This window comes from Carassius carassius, chromosome 46 (genome assembly GCF_963082965.1).
Source record: "Carassius carassius chromosome 46, fCarCar2.1, whole genome shotgun sequence".
Taxonomy (NCBI): domain Eukaryota; kingdom Metazoa; phylum Chordata; class Actinopteri; order Cypriniformes; family Cyprinidae; genus Carassius; species Carassius carassius.
This window is the reverse complement of record NC_081800.1, coordinates 21,202,567-21,223,151: the sequence shown is the minus strand read 5'-3', so window position 1 is coordinate 21,223,151 and position 20,585 is coordinate 21,202,567. Positions and strand designations below refer to the sequence as shown.

Genomic DNA, 20,585 nt, shown 5'->3' with positions numbered 1-20,585 from the left:
CACCACCTGAGGAGCTCACACATTTTAAGTGAAAAAAAAAAATTCCAATGACAAAAGCGTGAATTTGACATTGTGTTTGCAAGGTGTGGCAAATCCACTTTTCACATCAGAGAGGTCAGGTGCCGTCCACTCCACGTGTAGTGACCACAAATCCAGGATGAGCGGCACCTCAAATGCCACAGCAATCTGTACAGCTTTCACCACTGTGCTAGGGATTTATCATGCATCCAGTACATCCAAACAGCAGCCGGACAAGCAATTCATCCATTTTCCCAGTGAGAATTATCATTGTGCTTGTGGGAAAAGACCTGAAACTCGAGCTCAGTGCCATGGCAACTGTTAACTTATGATTCTGGGGCTCTTGTGTGTGTTTGAGAGGCATGAGGATGTGGAATATGAAATGCAGAAATGGGAAGGACACAGAAGACCCTGGAGTGCTTAGAGGAGAATGCCCAAATAACTTCTGCTGCGAATCCTTCCTTCCCTCTCATTTTCTCCTTCCATTTTCCTGACCTCGCTCTCTTTTGTCACCTCTATCAAGTATGGGCCAGCGGTTAGCAACACAGGTGCTTAAAGGAAGTGTCTGCGATGAAATGGCAAGGGATGAAAATGGATGGAGGTTTGCAGAAAAACGATGACCCTTCAAACTCAGTTGTTCTCGAGGCTAAAGACTAACTAAAGACTTAAAAGAGTGTTTGATACAAAGCAAGTGGATTATTCAAGGTTTCTGCATCATTACCACTGAGGTCAAAGATGAATCTATATTAGATTGAACATATCAGTAACATTAGTCATACTAGTTATCAGTCTTAGTCTGAGATTATCAACTGAGTAAATCAAATTACATTTAGTCTTGCTAAGACATTTGGCCACAGCAACATATGGAGTATGAATCAGCTGTCTTTGTGTAAAATTTCAGTTTAAATCCAACATAAATAATAAAATAATAATATTAAATACAAATCATATGAAAATTTTAATTATGTTATTATTAATTAGACAGATGGACGGACAGGCAGACAGACAGGCAAACAGGCAGACAGACAGACAGACAGACAGACAGACAGACAGATAGACAGAACACCAATCGAGGAGACAGAGACAACAAAGCATTCTCACAAGAAGACATCTGAACACAAGGAAAACCGGACTGGTTGGGATCAAATCTCTGAAGACACATATGATGAAAAATTTAAGTAATACATGATATGACTGATCACAGCCGATAAAGAATTGCAGAACTGAAGAACCACAACACTACTAAAGGAGAAAATAAATAGCTGCAATTCAACCGAACCGTTATCAGAAACCCAACCAACCTTATGATTGGCTGTTTAAGCCCAACATACCAAAGTTGTCTGTGTCACAACTCAAATAACACGAATAAACAGCAATACGCTTTGAAGATTAGTTTAAATGAAAAAGCTTTGATGGAAAAACATGAAAAACCCTTATCGCTGCAACTGTTTAACTATATTTCCGAATTAGACTATAAACGGCTAAGTGTAGCCATTGTGAAAAGTTCCTTATCAGCTAATTCAGGAGAGAAAATTACTGCTTTTCAGAAGTTCTCCCCGCTCTGTCTAATTGACACTCAAGAGTGAAACAAACACTGTAGTGAAGTGCTAACTGTATGAGAGCCACCTAAATGAGACCAGTCTCATTAGCAAAAGCTCTTTTTTTAGACATCCTCATATCAAACTAGCACTTCATACGATCTGAATTTGAATAAAACTCATCTATGGAAGCACAGATCTCACTTTGCACTCTTTAAAGAAAAAATGCATGATTAGATTCTCATTCATCTACAGAAAAGCAACAAATGAATGCTAGTTAGTCTATGAACAAGGGTTTGATGACAGATATATTGAACTAAACGGAGGTATTTACAGCGTTTAAAATGGCATATTGAGGTTAAAGGTTAATTAGAAGAAGAGAAAATTCCACAGTAATGCAGAAATGTATTAGTGATAAATGTATGGCTTAGTGTAAAACTGAATTATTCAACTTTACTTTTTAAATTACAGTAAGGATTTATAAACTATAAGGATTTATTAGTAAAAGTGCTTGTCCATAGACATGTCTTATCATTAGCTAAATCAAAATATTTATATGCTAAATGTCAGTATACTGTCATGCTCTACCGAATATTCTGTAGTTTAAAGGTTTGGAGTCAGTAAAATTGTATTTACTTTGAAAGAAATTCATACTTTTATTCAGCAAGGATTCATTTAATCCATCAAAAGTCACAGTAAATAAATGTATAATGTTACAAAGGTTTTCTATTTCAAGTAAATGCTTTTAAACTTGCTATTCATTAAAGCATCCTAAAAAAAGTATCACTGATGTTTTCAGCAATTATAATAATAAGAAATGTTTCTTGAGTGTCAAGTCAGCATATCAGAATGATTTCTGAAGACTGGAGCAATGATGCTGAAAATTCAGCTTTGCCATTGCAGGAATAAATGACATTTTAAAATATATTAAAATAGAAAACAGTAATTTTAAATGATAATACTATTTCCCAATATTACTGTTTTTACTGTATTTTAGATCAAATAAATGCAGCCTAGGTATCAACCCCCTCTAAACCGCTCATAATTCAAACCCTATTTTGCAGCACTACAGCAAAGTAACAAATTCCTCCCAGATCCAAGCACTCATTTCCATCCACCTGGCCAAACATGTCAACACACCTCTCGGTTTTGAAGACTCAGTCTCGCCTTGGGACGCACATCATCACAGAGCTGCTTTCACACCATCAAAAGCAAATGAAGGCATTGAGGATTCCTTGAAATGGAAAATTGGCAGCCGCTCTCAGGTGACGTGACCCGTGCCTGTCAGAGCGCTGAAATCTTCTTTAATGTTTCCATCTTGTTGGCTGTGCAGTGGCGTGGGGAAAGGGCAGGAAGTGAGATATTCAATAACTCTGACCTTTCTGCCCACCAGACGTGCACGGCCATTTGCTTGTTAAACAGTGACTGCGCCGTGGCAGATCGGTGGCCCTGACACTACAAGTGTTGAGAAGATGAGAGTTATCATGGAGGTATGGTGGTTCTAGGATCTTACAATTTTGATTTTACAGAAACTAGACAGTTTGAGATGACACTAACACTGATTATATTTGCAACCATGTCTATTTTGTCCATTTCATAATGATTGTCAGTCAGTTATTGAGCTCTGGCAATTTAATTAATTGCTGCGGGAGCCATTCTATCATGAATTTAATTAAGGACCATTCTGTATTTCTTGTTGACATACACCAGAAAGTCAGGAAAGTCAATTCATTACTCTTCACCCTGACACTCTTGGTATTATTTAAATCCATTTACACAATGCTTTAATTTTGCATTTGACATGTCAGTGAGTGATATGACAGTATATGTTCTGTCAAATTGGTTTTAACTGAAATAAGCCAATAATTAAATTGACCGTCTGTGCTAAATTAAAATGTCAAATATTAATAAGTTGCTGACTTGTGTAGTATATTAAGTTAATATTAAGGCAGAGCAAACAGCAACTGATTTATTTCATGGTCTTTAGGAGTCTTTAAAAATGTAACATTCTTAAGCATTTGAAATAAAAATACCATACCATACCATAATTTACACATGAAGTTTTTAGTTCTTGTCTATTGTACTATTTATTTCCACGTAACATCAATATTTTGGTAAATGTTTAAGCCAGGTAAGATAAGTTTTTCTACAAATGTGTTTTTTTTTTCTCAAGGATGGGAACATTCCAGAAGTTTCTGTAGCATTCAATTATATTTTGGTACTTTCTGAAACATTCCAGAACATTGTGAGACTAGTCATATATATATATATATATATATATATATATATATATATATATATAATGTTTTGGACACCTCACTTTTGGTAACTGTTTGTTAAATGGTTATTAGCTCAGTATTAAGCATATACAGTACCATGCATGAGTTATAAATAATTTTTATGCATGAGTAATAACAGATTAGCTTGTATAAGATGTCAACATCTTAGTTTTCATGAACACTGTTAATGATTCCACAAAAGTAATGTGATTTTCATATTCAGCATGACAAACTTCATAAAGAAAAAAAAAAAAAAAAATATATATATATATATATATATATATGTATGTATGTATGTATGTATGTATGTATGTATGTATGTATGTATTATATATAATTGTTTCACTGTGAAATTGACTGCATTTTTCAAACTTCCCGCAACACAAGATAGTGATAGTGGTTATTATTAATGTCATCAAACCTGTTGCAATGTCTCTAAAGCCACCATTTTTAATTGAAAATAAACAAATGAGATTTGAGAGAGAGATTATCTGTGAATATCGTTTAAATTTTCATCCGTTTCTTACTTTAGAAGACTGAAAATTGAAGTGTCGCACAGAAGAAAAGTCAAACAGCTTTGGAATGACATGAAGGTGAGTAAACAATGACAAGTTTGTATTTTTTTTTATACTAGCCTTTTGTCAATCAAAACTGGATGCCTCAGGAGTCATCACCATAAACTTATTCACCCTGTATTTCTTCTATAGGATTCCTCATTTCACAGTCCTGAACTCCAATGAATCGAAACCTCAAACAAAGTGAGAGAAAATGAGAGGGAGAATGAGACCGATCCCATTTTTTTCCGCTTGCATACTGCGTTTGGTCATCGATTGCCACCGCAGGTGAGTAGTTAGCATCTGGGTCTGGAATTCACAGCGAAGGGTTTGATGACTGATCTAAGCAGCATATTTAGAACTGAAACAATTTTTTTGGCAAATTATCGATTGGCGCTTTTTTCCTTCACTCAAACCGAAGCAGCAAGAAAAACCTCAGATTAATAATAAATTTGGATAATGAAGCATGAGCCTGAAACTAGAATTCAGGTAGGTAGTGGGAGTTGGAAGAGGGGAAAATGGGGGCAAGACAGAGGGAAAAGACCCCCTGCCGGGCTTCAACGGCTTCCTGGCTGATCTTTCCCATACATATCACAAATTAATCTAGAGATTTAAACGCATCTCCCTTTCTTAAAACCACTTTCTATTTTGTGAAGCCCAACAATCTTGTTCTGCACATCAAAACTGTATTCTCTGGTTTTACTACTTGTGATGAATGATTAAGGGAATTTGGCCTTTGTGTTCCTCATATTTATAATTCTGTGGAACAGAAAGTCATGGCTGGACAATGTCATGCTCCTAGTTACCCTGGTGTGCTAAAAAAAAAAATTACATATAACTGAGAATATGCTTCATAGATTTTTTTACTCAATAATTTCTAGGGGTGCCAATAATGGTAGCCAACGTGCATTGGAGAAAAACATTTATTTCATAATGTGAGTTTCCCCTCACTTTCTATTGTTTTACTTCAATGAAATGTTAGAATTTTATAATTTTTTTTGAATAAAAAATCTAAAAGATAAATGATGACGATTTATTTTCACAGCCACCTTTGCTCATATTTACTAAGGGTGCCAATATTAGTGGAGAGCACTGCATTAAGCCAACCAGCCAACAAGTAATAAACAAACACTTGCTTCAGTAAGGCAGGGCAGTATAGAGATTTAATCAAGAACTGATCTGAACTAATCAGTAATTGAGCGAGTCATTAAGCCAATTCCAATAACTCATGAGATTAATTTGTGAAACCTTTTGGTCAGTTCATTGATATAAACATATTGTATGCCTTGCTTATAAGGAACAAATAATTTGCTCCAGTAAGACAATGCAGTTCAGTGAGTGAGTCAAGAACTGTTCTAAACGATTCAGTAATTAAGCAAACTATTAAGCCAATTCCATTTATTCACAAGATTAATTTCTGTTTTTTTTTCTTTAATTATTGTTTTGGTCGATTCATTAAAAAAATTCAGTTCATAAGAATCATTTATTTGTGAATCAGACATGCAGCAAGAACACCGGAATACGTTGTTTTGGCTGTTTATTGTCTTGTATGTATTGATTTACAACAAAAAAATCATACATGAAATTGTATGATTTAGTATGATTTCTTTCTCTCTGGTCACATTCATTTCAGACGGCAAGCACATAACTCTAAAACATCAAGTTTTGTAGTTCAGAAGCATAAACACTGTCCAATTATTTTATTGTATTTCGACTGCATGCAAGTAACAGGCCACCTTTGATGAGGGTGTCTAGTGTTGAAAGGCCGAAACACCCCCTGATTCAAAGGTACATTACTGATGATGTGTCCTGAAATCTACATCTTTCCCATGACTGAGGTACAGCTCCCACGCCACTCTCAACATCAAGGCAAACCATGTGCATACCATCCATTGGCACAATGGACAGTTTACCATCACGTCCCGTGTTTATGATTCTTCTCATAGCATGATTTAGTATGATTTCTTTCTCTCTGGTCACATTCATTTCAGACGGCAAGCACATAACTCTAAAACATCAAGTTTTTTAGTTCAGAAGCATAAACACTGTCCAATTATTTTATTGTATTTCGACTGCATGCAAGTAACAGAAGCAAACATCACAAAAATCATTCACTTAACATAAAAGGGGAGCAGGTTCTTAAAGAGAGACACCAACCCTAGTCAAGAAGCACTACAAGCTTCACAGGAATAGTTGGTTGTAGTACCACCCCTTCACCAGGTGGTGGTGCCATCAAACAATCATATCCCCCAAAATGCCACATCCCACAGACCTGTTCCACCTGCAGCTGGAAATCATTCCCATCCTTCCCTCATCTCTCATCCAGCCTTTATAGCACATCCCTCTCAAAGAGATCACATAATCAACACTTTCACAGAGATTCCCATCCACATGCCACACACTTGCTTCAGCAAAGCATCATCCACAAAACTGCTTCTACTTCAAATCATGAGTAGCTTCCTTTTAAGTTTAAAAGTAGTTCAGTCAAGCTACTTATTTGGAAACAAGCTACATGCTTCTACAAGAATTTAAAAGTGCTAACAAAAAGCAACAAGCTACAATTAAACTACTAAGGCAGCAATACAGTTCAGATTCAGATAACAATGAAAGGGTCTTTATGGGAAGTTGTGGCCTAGTGGTTAGAGAGTGTGACTCCTAACCCTAGGGTTGTGGGTTCGAGTCTCATGCCGGCAATACCATGACTTAGGTGCCCTTGAGCAAGGCACTGAACCCCCAACTGCTCCCTGGGCGCTGCAGCATAAATGGCTGCCCACTGCTCCGGGTGTGTGTTTACTGCTGTGTGTGTGTGTGCACTTTGGATGGGTTAAATGCAGAGCATGAATTCTGAGTATGGGTCACTATACTTGGCTGTATGTCACTTCACTTTCAAAAATAAAATGGTTAATCAGTTAACAGTATTCCCTCATTATATACAAAAACTATAAAAAGGCAACAACGTTTACAGCTTTTGGAATTGAAAAAGTCATCTTATAATCTACAGTGAAAAACTGTAAATTGACATCCCTAGAACTGTTCAAATTTCCATGGGTGATACTTGATGGTTTTTAATTTCTTCATAGATTTTTTTCTTATCTATTATGTACATTAGGGTTTTACGTTACATCTTATCTGACTAAATGAATGTTTATCCCATTATTTTAGAGTCATGTTTGTTACTATGATGGTGTTTTATATATTAGTATGTAATTCAATTTGTGGAAAAGCTACTTGTGATGAGCTTTGATGGCTTTCTCTTGTGTTTTTTGGTGGTTATCAGTGAATTATAATATATGTTATGAACACATTTTAGTATTTCATTATAATGGTATATTGTATTTATTAATTAAATTAAATATATGTGTGCATTTATATGGAACATGTAAAACCTAAAACTTACTAGAATTAAAAAAGTGTGTGTGTGTGTGTGCAGTAAATATATATAAAATCCTGAGTTAAAATAATAATGACTGGAAGCACTGATATGCGAGCATTAACATTCTGCTATAAAACAAAGAAAAAAACATACTTCAATGCCATGCAAGGACTTCCTTGAAGAGACCTAGATGAATCGAGTGTTTTTGATTTCTAAAATGAATAAAGCCAATTCACTGAAACAAATTAAAATGTCCAACATATCAATGAAAATAAACCATTAAATAAAAACAGAGTAACTTTCTGTAAGACTACCAAAACAAAACAAAAAATCAAAACAAAAAATTGCAATGTTGTAAATATCTGAACTGCTGTTACCCTACTAAAAATGAAGTTAGCAAGTTGTACTTTAAGTTACTTCCTCAGTGTGGATGCACATTCACAGGTGAGGAAGCACACTAGATTCACATTCATGCACACATGCCCTTGTTTCAGTTAGTGGAAAGTGTGACAAACAGTCTCAGGCTGCATGGAAAAGCGAGTGATGAGAGGAAAGATGCAGCAACCCCCGGCCTAGTTAAGCTCGGAGGAAGGCGAGGGAGAGAGCGAGTAAGAGAGAGAGAGAACGAGGTTCTTTTCATTAACTGCCTGATTTTTGAAGCCTCAGTTTCCCCCTGGTTGGAGCCAGTCTACTTTAGCTCGCTCTAAACAGCCAATGCATAATTCAAAGATTCTCTTCCTTTCAAAAGGAAGCTGCTTTGAAATACTAAACTTTGAACTGCTGCATACGAAGAAAGAAAAAAAAAGAGTGAGAATGGGGGAAAAAGAAATGTAAAACAAAATACTTGTGTAGGGAAGGAAGACAACAGCCAGTCAGAGCTTCACAGAGTAACCCAAGCAAATGCTGAAATGCTTCTACAAAGAGGGGGAATTGCCAAAGAATTGTAAGCCTTTAAAAGCATAATGACTATGTTGGGTGACTGTACAATTCTGGACATTTTTAGTAAAATAATGAACTGAAATGTGACAGGGATAACAAAATATAATGCCAAGCAACCCGCTTATTAGCACTGAGTTTCCAGCTAACCCCATTCAGTTTAATACATAACCTACCATATCATGGACAGGAGAGAGACACATTAGCCTCTTAAAAACAGGGTGCCTGAAAGAATTTTAAAGGAATAGTTCACTTAAAAATGAACAGACAGTCATTTTTCCTTGCCTGTATATGTCTGTGTGTGTGTGTGTGTGTGTGCACGCGGTCTAAATGTATGTACCGGGATGTATGTATATATAAGGTCAGTAAGATATTTTTTTAAATTATAAAAATAATAAAACAATAGTAATAATAAACATAATAATGATAATAATAATAGTTTATTCCCAAGAATGCATTAAATTGATAAAATTGACGTTGTTACGTATTTAATATGGAACAGTGGTGAACCAGCAACAAAGTGGTCATGGGTTGTCACTTCAAGTGTCAATTAAAATGTAGAAATTTTATTACAAATTAGAAGGTATTCTCAATTAAATCCTGAATAGCGTTAAACCCTGGCCCACACTGAAGAGGAGAGAAAGATGGTGAACAGCTCAGTACAGAAAGAGAGAGACATCACAAAGATCAAAGCCTTTCTGGGCTTTTGCGAGCTCCTGATTGTGAACAGCAGGAGACCTGTGGTGCAGGCAGCCAAAAAGCAAGCAGAAAATTTGACTTTGGTGTCAGTTTGGAGGGATGGGGCTCCCCGGGCCTTATGAGTCTGACTAATGTTTGCATTAACCAGGAAATAACCTAACTTCAAGAGACAATGCTACCTTGAGATCATAAGCATCATCACCGGAGTGCTCTCAGAAAGATACTATTTGACTAAATTAATTCTTTACGCAAATAACTCTAAAATTGACAGAATTAAAGGATTAAGCCCAGGCCACCAGTGAGCACGACCACATTTGAGTACCGCAACATTAATGACCTGCTGAACCAAGTGAAACAAAGAGAACAAATTAATGAAATACCTGTTTTTCTACATTGATAGGGGTTTTCCACAGTCTGGATTAATATGCGGAAAAATTTGTGGCTTAATATATTAATATATATATATATATAGGCCTATATATATAACATTTCAGCTCGACTCCCATAAGGCACGCAGAAATGATTAAAAGTTACCTGCAACCTTTGATTACCGGTGGGTGCCCTTACTTCTGCCGCAGAATACACGTGGCCTTTTACTTAGCGGCAGTTTAATTAAAAATCCAGTCAAATGAGATTTATGTGAAATAACAGATGATAATAGGTCACTAGACAGATAGTTGCAGTTGTTCTCCCTCATTAAAACTCTCTGGGCACCATTTATCTAATGAAAGACTCAATCTATTCATCTCTGTAGGGAAGAAAGGGACAGAATTAGTGCGACACCAAGCTAGCGTCTGCAGAGGCCAACCTGACCACTATTAAACACAATGGTGTTTTTGCCAGATGAGACATTTTCTCATTGCACGCATAAGATCGATGCGATTTCTCCTTGGCCATTGATTTGAGCCAAATACATTGTTTGGCTAAATGGCACTTAGCCGTAACACAATCTAGTCCGGGCTAATTGTTACAATTGATGTAATTGTCCAAGTGGCAATAGGGAAATAGTTAAATGTCACCAGATAGCTTAAAAGAAATTAGGTTTAAAGAGATTTGCATTTCGGACGAAGGCCACAATTAGCATGTTTTGAGTTCAAGTTCAACCTGAGGCTAAAAATACAAAGGTTTTGTTAACTGGCCTCCTTCTTTGTGTGTTTACTGAAACCAGAACAAGATGCTTTTTTCAAGGAAGCAAAGGAAGCAATGCCTCTTTCCACTTCGGACTGGATGAGAAAATAAAATAGAACAAATATTGCGAAATATGAGACTGAATAAAGTATAAAGCATTCTAAACTTACACAGTCTAACAGCGAAGCCAGCAGACAGAGTTTTCATCTAACTTGAGCACATGGCACTCTCACTGAGGTCCTATAATGTAATACAGAAATATAATGTCATATCAAATGTCGCATATGAAGAGGAAGTGTCCATCTATCATTTTCTCTTTATCGCTATGATTGGCTCATTACCCTGCAAATGCAATAAAACATGTTTATATCAAATTTGCATATGTCAGACTGGTGAACATGGGCGATGTTCGAACTGACAAGAAACTGAAACTACTCGAAGATGATCTATCGGTACCTAATGGTCTGAAAATAATGTGATTATGAATAATAATAACTGAACACCAGTGCTATTTTAGTATCATTTATATACCATTACTACAATACTTTTTAATAGTTTGAATTAGCATTTAGTTTTATTTACTTATATTTTACATTTTAATTTTAATTGTATTTCAAGTTTTAGTAATGTTGCCATTTTTATTTTATTTATTTTTTATCACTATTTAATATTTTTATTTCAGTATTATTTTATTAGCTATTGTATTACCTCTACTTGTATTCAAAATAGTTGCAAAGGCAACATTTCTAATTGTATTTTTGTTTTCCATTTTTCCATATTTATATTTCAGCTTTTTTTGAATGGCCAAAAACTATTTCTAATAATTTGAGTTAACAATAACAACACTGCTGAACAATAATTAGTTGCAACAAATAAAAAGCTATGTCAAATAATTTTATTGTGTTAGTGTAAAAAATATTTTTGATGCAATTAAAAAAGTAATCATGATCACATTTTCATGGGACAGTTTTAATAATTATTATGTTAAAATAAACATACAAAATGATTATTGCCTTCTCATTTAAAACCACCACATGCTGATTTCAACCAAACTCTATTTCAATTCAAAATTTTAATTGCTTTTGAAAGATGCTAGTTTAACCTTTCACCATAATTTGATTGAATTATTAATTACATAAAGGTTTGAAAGAAAAGGATTATTTAAAGAAAATCTAAGGTCTTACAATTTTGTTACCTCTAAAGGCCCGTTCACACCAAGAACGATAACTATAAAGATAACTATAAAGATAACGATATTAGTGTCCACACCAGCGAACGATATTGTCTGTGTATTCTAAGCGGACGCGTGTCTGCTGCTTTAAATTCTCGAGCTCATTACAGCAGGATTGATTCTGATTGGTTGCCAATGTTTTTATCATTCATCAGAAAAAAAATCGTTCTGAAAGTGATTCCAACGATATCGTTTCTCTGTGCCTTTATCGCTATAGTTGTGGTGTGGACTTTAATATTAAGAACGATTTTTAGAACTATATCTTTATCTTTATCTTTATAGTTATCATGCTTGGTGTGAACGGGCCTTAATGCAAGGTCTCTAAACAAGAGAGGTTTGATAAGTCATTATTCATGGAGACTGGCAGCCCTTGACTTATATGTCCAGAGGCGTCATGCCCATTCGAAGTGAGGGGGCACGTGCCCCCTCAGATTTCTGAGCCAAGTGGATTTTAAATGTAGCTTCCAAACGACAACAAAAAAAAAATTGCAGAATATTATTTTTTTTATATATTTGATACAGTCACAGCGGTGAGATTAGATCGTTCAGTGCACAGCATTAGCTGCTAAATTCAAATCTGCATTCGCTGGCTGGCGCTGAGCCAGAGACAGACGCGTTCGTACAACGCTTCATGATAACCAATCAGAAACTATTCTGTTGCGCTTATGGATGCAATGGCCAATCAGAGACGTCCAGAAGAGTAATCACTGAAATGCAGTGTTTTGTTTACTTGCTTGCTGACTGAATTATTTAGCGAATTCTCTCATCAGAAGCAACAAAAAGTGCAGATGTGCGTACGAATGTAAGTAAGATATTCGTTTCATAATGTAAAGTGCTTCAGTGATTTTAATGGGAGTTTAAAGTATTATTACATTAAATGCAAATTCAGTCGTATTAAAAATATTTTATGGCATTATATGGCACTTAAGTAAAAAGTCGGGTTTTTATGTGTAGTTAATAGATTACACTACATTTCCATATATTGATCAAATAACAATCTATAAAGGTGCAAAACGCGTTTACCTACACATATTTGAGAAACGAGATATTTCCTGATATATTAAGCATGTTTGGAATTGTTTTGAATAAAAAGGGGGGAAAAAAACATAAGCCTATATCAGTTATACAGTGCTTTCGTAGAATGACTTATACAACGCCCCCCCCCCCCCCCCCCAAATGTGCCCCCTCAAAAATTATGAATGCATGACGCCCCTGTATATGTCCACAGCTGAACCTCAGAGAACATTGTTCAGAACTATTTATCCAGTTGAAAAAGTCTCTTATATAAGTACATATCTATAATACAAAGCCTTCACCCTGACACTCTCTCACTGATGCTTGCACTGATGTTGCCAAGTCTTCCTTGAAAGATAAAAACCAGAGTAGCACCTGCACCTCTTCATGAAGAGAATCTGTAAGAGCATGGTCAAGGCAAACGTCATATGTGCAATTCATGTAAGCCCAATCTTCTATGTGAGAGAAGAGAATATGTGTGGGCCTGAGTCATTATTATATTCTAGAAAAAGTCTCAAGGGTGCTTTGCTAAATTCACAAAGTGTCACGGTACATTCATCCAAGTAAACAAATGGAATTACTAATAAACTTACATAAAACTGTATTTTTAAGTATTATTTTAATAAAATTTGGTAACACTTTAGAATAGGTAACACTTGTTAACTATTAACTACAACATTTCTCTCAATAAATTCTTAATTTGCTGGTTAATAGTTAGTAAGGTAGTTGTTAGGTTTAGGTTAAGATTAGGGATGTAGAATAAGGTCAAGTATAATAAGGCATTAATATGTTCTTAATTTGCACTAATGCATGGCTAATATTCTAGTAAAATGCATGCTTATAAGCAAATAATAGGTGTCACCTATTCTAAAGTGTTACCCAAAAATGTTATACAATTATTAAATTAAATTAAATTAAATTAAATTAAATTAGATTTTTTATCTAATTTAATTCTCCCAAATTTCCGACTACCATAAACTCAGTTATATATAAATAAATTTTTTCACAATTTTAAGTAATAATAATAATAATAATAATACAGAAGTTTTACAGAAAATTCAATTTCAGTCTTTCTACTTCAAAATATCATGTTTAATTATATGTGTTACTTGACATTTCTAATAATAATATGCAATATCTGAGTGAAAATTTTTCCTACATCAATTTTTTATGTTACTTTTTTTTTTTTTTTAATTAAATTAAATAAAAAGACTGAAAATAAAAATAAAAAATATTTAAAAAAAACTAACATCTGAATATCTCAAGGAACAAATGTATGGGGAAATGTTGAGAATTTGGGGAAATTACATGGCTATCATTTAAAAAATATTGCAATGCAAAACAAAACAAAAACCTTTCACAAATTCCCAAGGCTTTATTTTTTTTATACAAATTTTCAAAATGATTACCACATTTAAAAAAAAAAACATATGTGGTCTGACTCCCTTTAACAGCAATAACAGCAGCTAAATGTTTCTTGTAACTGCACAACGGCTTGTTGGAATTTTAGCCCATTCTTCATGACAATACCACTTCAACTTAGCCCACATTCATATTTGCACAAACAAAATTTGAATGGCCTCATGAATGAAGCCTTTTCAGCCTTTTTGGCAATACAACACAAAGCAAATCGTAATCGATTACAGAAGGCTCTTTTGCATGATGGAAGATATCAGTGAAGCCATGAATCTATTGTCAAGAGCATACCTTCTCCTAATGCACCAAGGAGCTCCTTTGTCCCTCAAAATAGTTTGGTTTCTCTAAGAGCTCATTACCATAGTATAGCTGACTTGTGGGATCACTTCGGTCCCCAGATACTGGTTTTATTCCAACCAGGCCACACTGTATTTCACCCTCATTAATAAGAAATCTCATTACGCAGACTTTCATTTGATAGACCCTGCCATTGGCTTCCTGGTGGGTTAGGATATCGTTACATCAAAGGCTACTGCACTATTAAGCTGCTTATTGATATAGTCTTGTGGGATTTGTATAACATAAATCCATAACATTATGTACACAATGGAATTGATGTTTATTTTCTTTCATATCGAGGTTGGAAAGGCCTTGATAAAAGGCTAAACATTGCTTGATCACTAGAAAAAGGCAGAATGATGAGAAAACCATGGCCAAGGCATAATAAGACAGCTGATCAAACCCACTATTCTAAAGAATTATATGTATTACCAACAGAAATTTTCTAACTGCTATATGAAACTTTTCCTACAAACAACAACAAACGCTGATTTCTCTTCTGAAGTCTCTAGACTTGTTATCTCCTGTCACCTAGTTTTAATTGTGTCAGACATCCTTGGATATTTATTTGACTCTTGGAGTCTTATGACAAATTGAATGAGGAAAGCAAGCCCGGCCTAATTGGCTATCAAAGTAAAGCTTCCATCTTTGCAGACTCTGGGCCCTTTGTGTTATTAGCGCTTGTTTAATAGCGGCATTGACTGAACAGGGCTGACATTGAAACTACAGAAAACTGAAAGCGAGATGCCAATGGATCATCATAGAAGCGCACATCTGTGGATGAGAAGAGAGACTATGCTTTAGTTCTGCTGCAGAAGCATCAATGACATGGCAATGTTTTGTAATTTTTTTGCTTTTGAAATTCACCATCTGGTGTGTGTTTCTTTCTATCAAATATATGCAAACACATATACAGTAGTTATGTGTAAGAAACTTGGCTCTTCCATCTTGTGAGCCATTTTGTACATTAAAGTACAACCCGAATTCCGGAAAAGTTGGGACGTTTTTTAAATTTTAATAATATGAAAACTAAAGGAATTTCAAATCACATGAGCCAATATTTTATTCACAATAGAACATAGATAACGTAGCAAATGTTTAAACTGAGAAATTTTACACTTTTATCCACTTAATTAGCTCATTTAAAATTTAATGCCTGCTATAGGTCTCAAAAAAGTTGGCACGGGGGCAACAAATGGGTAAAAAAGCAAGCAGTTTTGAAAAGATTCAGCTGGGAGAACATCTAGTGATTAATTAAGTTAATTGATATCAGGTCTGTAACATGATTAGCTATAAAAGCTTTGTCTTAGAGAAGCAGAGTCTCTCAGAAGTAAAGATGGGCAGAGGCTCTCCAATCTGTGAAAGACTGTGTAAAAAAATTGTGGAAAACTTTAAAAACAATGTTCCTCAACGTCAAATTGCAAAGGCTTTGCAAATCTCATCATTTACAGTGCATAACATCATCAAAAGATTCAGAGAAACTGGAGAAATCTCTGTGCGTAAGGGACAAGGCCGGAGACCTTTATTGGATGCCCGTGGTCTTCGGGCTCTCAGACGACACTGCATCACTCATCGGCATGATTGTGTCAATGACATTACTAAATGAGCCCAGGAATACTTTCAGAAACCACTGTCGGTAAACACAATCCGCCGTGCCATCAGCAGATGCCAACTAAAGCTCTATCATGCAAAAAGGAAGCCATATGTGAACATGGTCCAGAAGCGCCGTCGTGTCCTGTGGGCCAAGGCTCATTTAAAATGGACTATTTCAAAGTGGAATAGTGTTTTATGGTCAGACGAGTCCAAATTTGACATTCTTGTTGGAAATCACGGATGCCGTGTCCTCCGGGCTAAAGAGGAGGGAGACCTTCCAGCATGTTATCAGCGTTCAGTTCAAAAGCCAGCATCTCTGATGGTATGGGGGTGCATAAGTGCATACGGTATGGGCAGCTTGCATGTTTTGGAAGGCTCTGTGAATGCTGAAAGGTATATAAAGGTTTTAGAGCAACATATGCTTCCCTCCAAACAACGTCTATTTCAGGGAAGGCCTTGTTTATTTCAGCAGGACAATGCAAAACCACATACTGCAGCTATAACAACAGCATGGCTTCGTCGTAGAAGAGTCCGGGTGCTAACCTGGCCTGCCTGCAGTCCAGATCTTTCACCTATAGAGAACATTTGGCGCATCATTAAACGAAAAATATGTCAAAGACGACCACGAACTCTTCAGCAGCTGGAAATCTATATAAGGCAAGAATGGGACCAAATTCCAACAGCAAAACTCCAGCAACTCATAGTCTCAATGCCCAGACGTCTTCAAACTGTTTTGAAAAGAAAAGGAGATGCTACACCATGGTAAACATGCCCCGTCCCAACTATTTTGAGACCTGTAGCAGAAATCAAAATTGAAATGAGCTCATTTTGTGCATGAAATTGTAAACTTTCTCAGTTTAAACATTTGCTATGTTATCTATGTTCTATTGTGAATAAAATATTGGCTCATGTGATTTGAAAGTCTTTTAGTTTTCATTTTATTAAAATTTAAAAAACGTCCCAACTTTTCCGGAATTCGGGTTGTATACTATTACTGATTATCAAAAAAAAAAAAAAACCTAGACAATTGACATGATAGGACTTATTTGATATGGGTCAGAAAGCAAACACCTAGAAGACCTAAGAAACCATCCAGCAAACCCCTAGTAACCATACTGAAAAAAGACATGAAAAACACCTTATCAACTGCATAGCAATGGCCCATTAATGTTACACCAGCCATGTTGGGGGTGGGGGGATGCCTAAACCAGCCTAAACTGGTCCAGCCTGGTCAAAGCTGGTCATATCTGGGTTGCAAGCTAGTTTTAGAGGGGTTTTGACTACTTCTTTTACTGGTCAGGTCAAACCAGCTAAAGCTAGCTACTTCAAGCTTAAACCCGTCACACCTTCACACTGTTTGGACTTTGTTTTCAGTTTGCACCATTTTCACTAACTTAGTTGTTATGGTTTCTGATTTAAGTTCATCATTATGTTCAGGTGTGTCTTATTAATTATCCTCATCTGGTCCAGTGTGTTCAGTTTGAGGCTAAGTCCATACAAAGCCAAAGCTTTCCAATCTTTTTTCCCCCAGACCAGTATGTGACACGGTAATTCTTCCACAGAGATACACTAAAAATGGAGAAGAAGACTATTGGCATAAACCTTGTGAGCAATATACAAATGAACATGGAACAATAGATTTATTAATTAGTGTTAATGTTAGTTAATAAAAAGACAATCATTCAGTGACTGCTCATGCCTTGGTTGCTGTTATGTGACGTAGAGGTATCTGACTGGGGCCAGACGTGGGCCGGTGATGTCATTGTTTCAGAAATTATATGGATTCGCTGTCCACACGAAAACATAATACACACAAATGCCTCTTTACAGTTTCTAGTTATAGGAGTTTTGTTCATTCCGTTCCCAAAATTAGCCAGTGATTTAAAAATACAAGTGCTGAGTCAGACTATCTGTTGACCTTTGTCCATTTTATAATTTCATGATTCTGTGATGTTTTCAACATTAAATAAAAAATACTGACAAAATTTGTATGTTGTGGCTTTTTTCATATGGCTGTATGCTTCAAAGTCCAAATAAAAACATAAATTGGCACTTAGAACACCCTAACAGATGCATAGCAACACTACAAAATAACTAAGGAACACAGCAATTGCATAGCAATGCCCTAGCAACAGCCCACAACACCCCAGCATCATAATAGCAACTTCTAGCAAAGATTGTGCAGGTTTTCTGCAGAAAATGTAATAATTTATCTCAAATGACCATGTTTGAAAATAATAAACAGATTCAGTTATAGGACAATACAACATTATCTGGAAACAAGTAACTTTAATTGGAAACAGCCTGCTGTTGCATATTAGACACAGCATGAAGCCATACATCCCACTCTAATCCCACGACACACACACACACAGACATACATTCCAGCATTACTGGGAAGCATCGAAGCGATTTACTGTACACACACTCACTGCTTTGTATTTTTGATTATTTCTGCAGCACTGACAGCATGCAGCCTCCACACACAGTAGCTGGATATATTAGTCAGATGTGCCATTGTCTCATCAGGTCTCATTCATCTGTCACCTGCTTCACACCTTACACCTACGCCAGTAACAACTGTTATTTTTGTTCATTTTCGTAACTGAGTGAAAACTCCATCAATCTCACATTTTAAACAATGACGGTTACATAAAAGTCTTTCTTAGAAACATAGTAAAGATGTAAAAGGAACTCAAAATGTCATGGTAAGAATTACAAAGACTTGCAACACTCTTAAGTTTCTTATACAGTAGGTTCTGTATGTAATTTTCTTTTTTACTGTACTAAAGAATTAAAAAAAAAACATTAAATGTCTGCAGATATATAGCAAACATGACAAGTTCACATACTCATTTCTCCCTGTTTCTGTTACAGCCAGTTATTCTACTTTGAAATGAGTGTTCCATGTCTGAATGTCTGTTTTTGATTTGGTCTGTGTGATCTGCCAATTTACCCAATAGTATTTTGACATGCCGGAAACACAGTGTATTGAAGATTCTACCTGACCAGCTCATCAGCTTACAATAAGGATCATCATTTTCCATTCTCAATTGACCCTTCACAGGGAGTGACCAATCATAATGCCCAATCTGCCATTTTTGTCAGAGAAACAAACCAGAAAGGAGAGTAGATTTATGTCAGTGGACTTAAATAATGGTGTGTATTGATGTTTTTTCATGGTTGAAACAAGATTTTCAGATTTTCGTTCATGTTTATTTTGTGCTATAACTAACGAGCAAGAGATTATCAGTTTCCTTGCCGCTTGAACTGAGGCACTACAGCAATCTGTCACAACTAGGGCTAGGAATCATTCAAAAATGATAAAAATATATTGATACTGATATCTTGACTTTAATATTAAATATAAGGGGACAGGTCTTTGCGAGGGGTCAGTTGCATTCATTCCGGTTGCGGATTCTCAATCTGGCAACCCACATGAGCGCCAAGTCTGTGGAGAAGAGGGCGGGAGAAACAGCTCTCTCCAGTATTTTGAATTTAGACTGCTGCACCAATTTAAACTTCTAGCTGTCAATATTACATGCTGCACCTTCAAGCAAGAAGTAAATTCAGGTGCACACTATGTGACATTTTCTGTCATTTACAATCATCTCTTGTCTTGTTTATTCAGAATATTACTAGTTATTAAATAGTAATTGTACAATTCAAATTAAAAATTTTATCTTTAAAATACATAAATAATATTATTACATTAAAGTCACAAACAAACAGAATAAACACTTCTTTAGAAGTTTGACTCATATAATGGTTTATCAAAAAAGAAATCGGTTGTTGATTTTATATGTGCATGGCCAATGAGATTAATCATCATTTCATTTTCATTTCATGCTGACTTCAATGTATATAGGTAAAAATTGTTGCCAATATTGTTTAGTATAAATTATTTAACCTGTCTCAATAGATTATAAATGTAAATAAAAACTTAGACTTTCCAGATACCAGATTTTACTTTTTTTTAACATACCTAACAAATATACATAATATAATTGTGTGTAATGTGTGTGTGTGTGTGTGTGTGTGTGTGTGTGCACAAATGTTTTGATTTGTAATTTTAATCATATTGGTAACACTTTATTTTAAGGACCAATTCTCACTATTAACTAGCTGCTTATTAGCATGCAAATTTCTAGTATTACAAGCATATTGACTGTTTATTAGCACTTATAAAACACATTTTAATGCCTTATTTTACATGACCATATTTTAGATCCCTTAATCCTACAACATATTGAAATTTAACAACTACCTTACTAACTATTAATTAGCAAATTAGGAGTTTATTGAGACAAAACTCTTAAATAATAGTGAATATGTGTTCACTATTCTAGAGTGTTACCAAAAATATATATATATAAAAATGACACTAACCAGTCAGTCTCCCTTGGTTTGACAAACCTTTGCATTCCTTGAGAAAAATCTAACAGTTTAGGGAGTGAGCTAGTCACT

The 20,585-nt window shown here is 35.4% G+C and overlaps 1 long non-coding RNA gene across 1 annotated transcript; it reads left to right on the top strand.

The window, feature by feature from the left end:
* Positions 1 to 4,366: 4,366 nt before the first annotated feature.
* Positions 4,367 to 18,856, top strand: LOC132129713 (uncharacterized). Its single transcript, XR_009428566.1, has 3 exons — positions 4,367 to 4,428; positions 4,543 to 4,677; positions 18,579 to 18,856. It is a non-coding gene; the product is annotated as an uncharacterized LOC132129713 (long non-coding RNA).
* Positions 18,857 to 20,585: the final 1,729 nt, after the last annotated feature.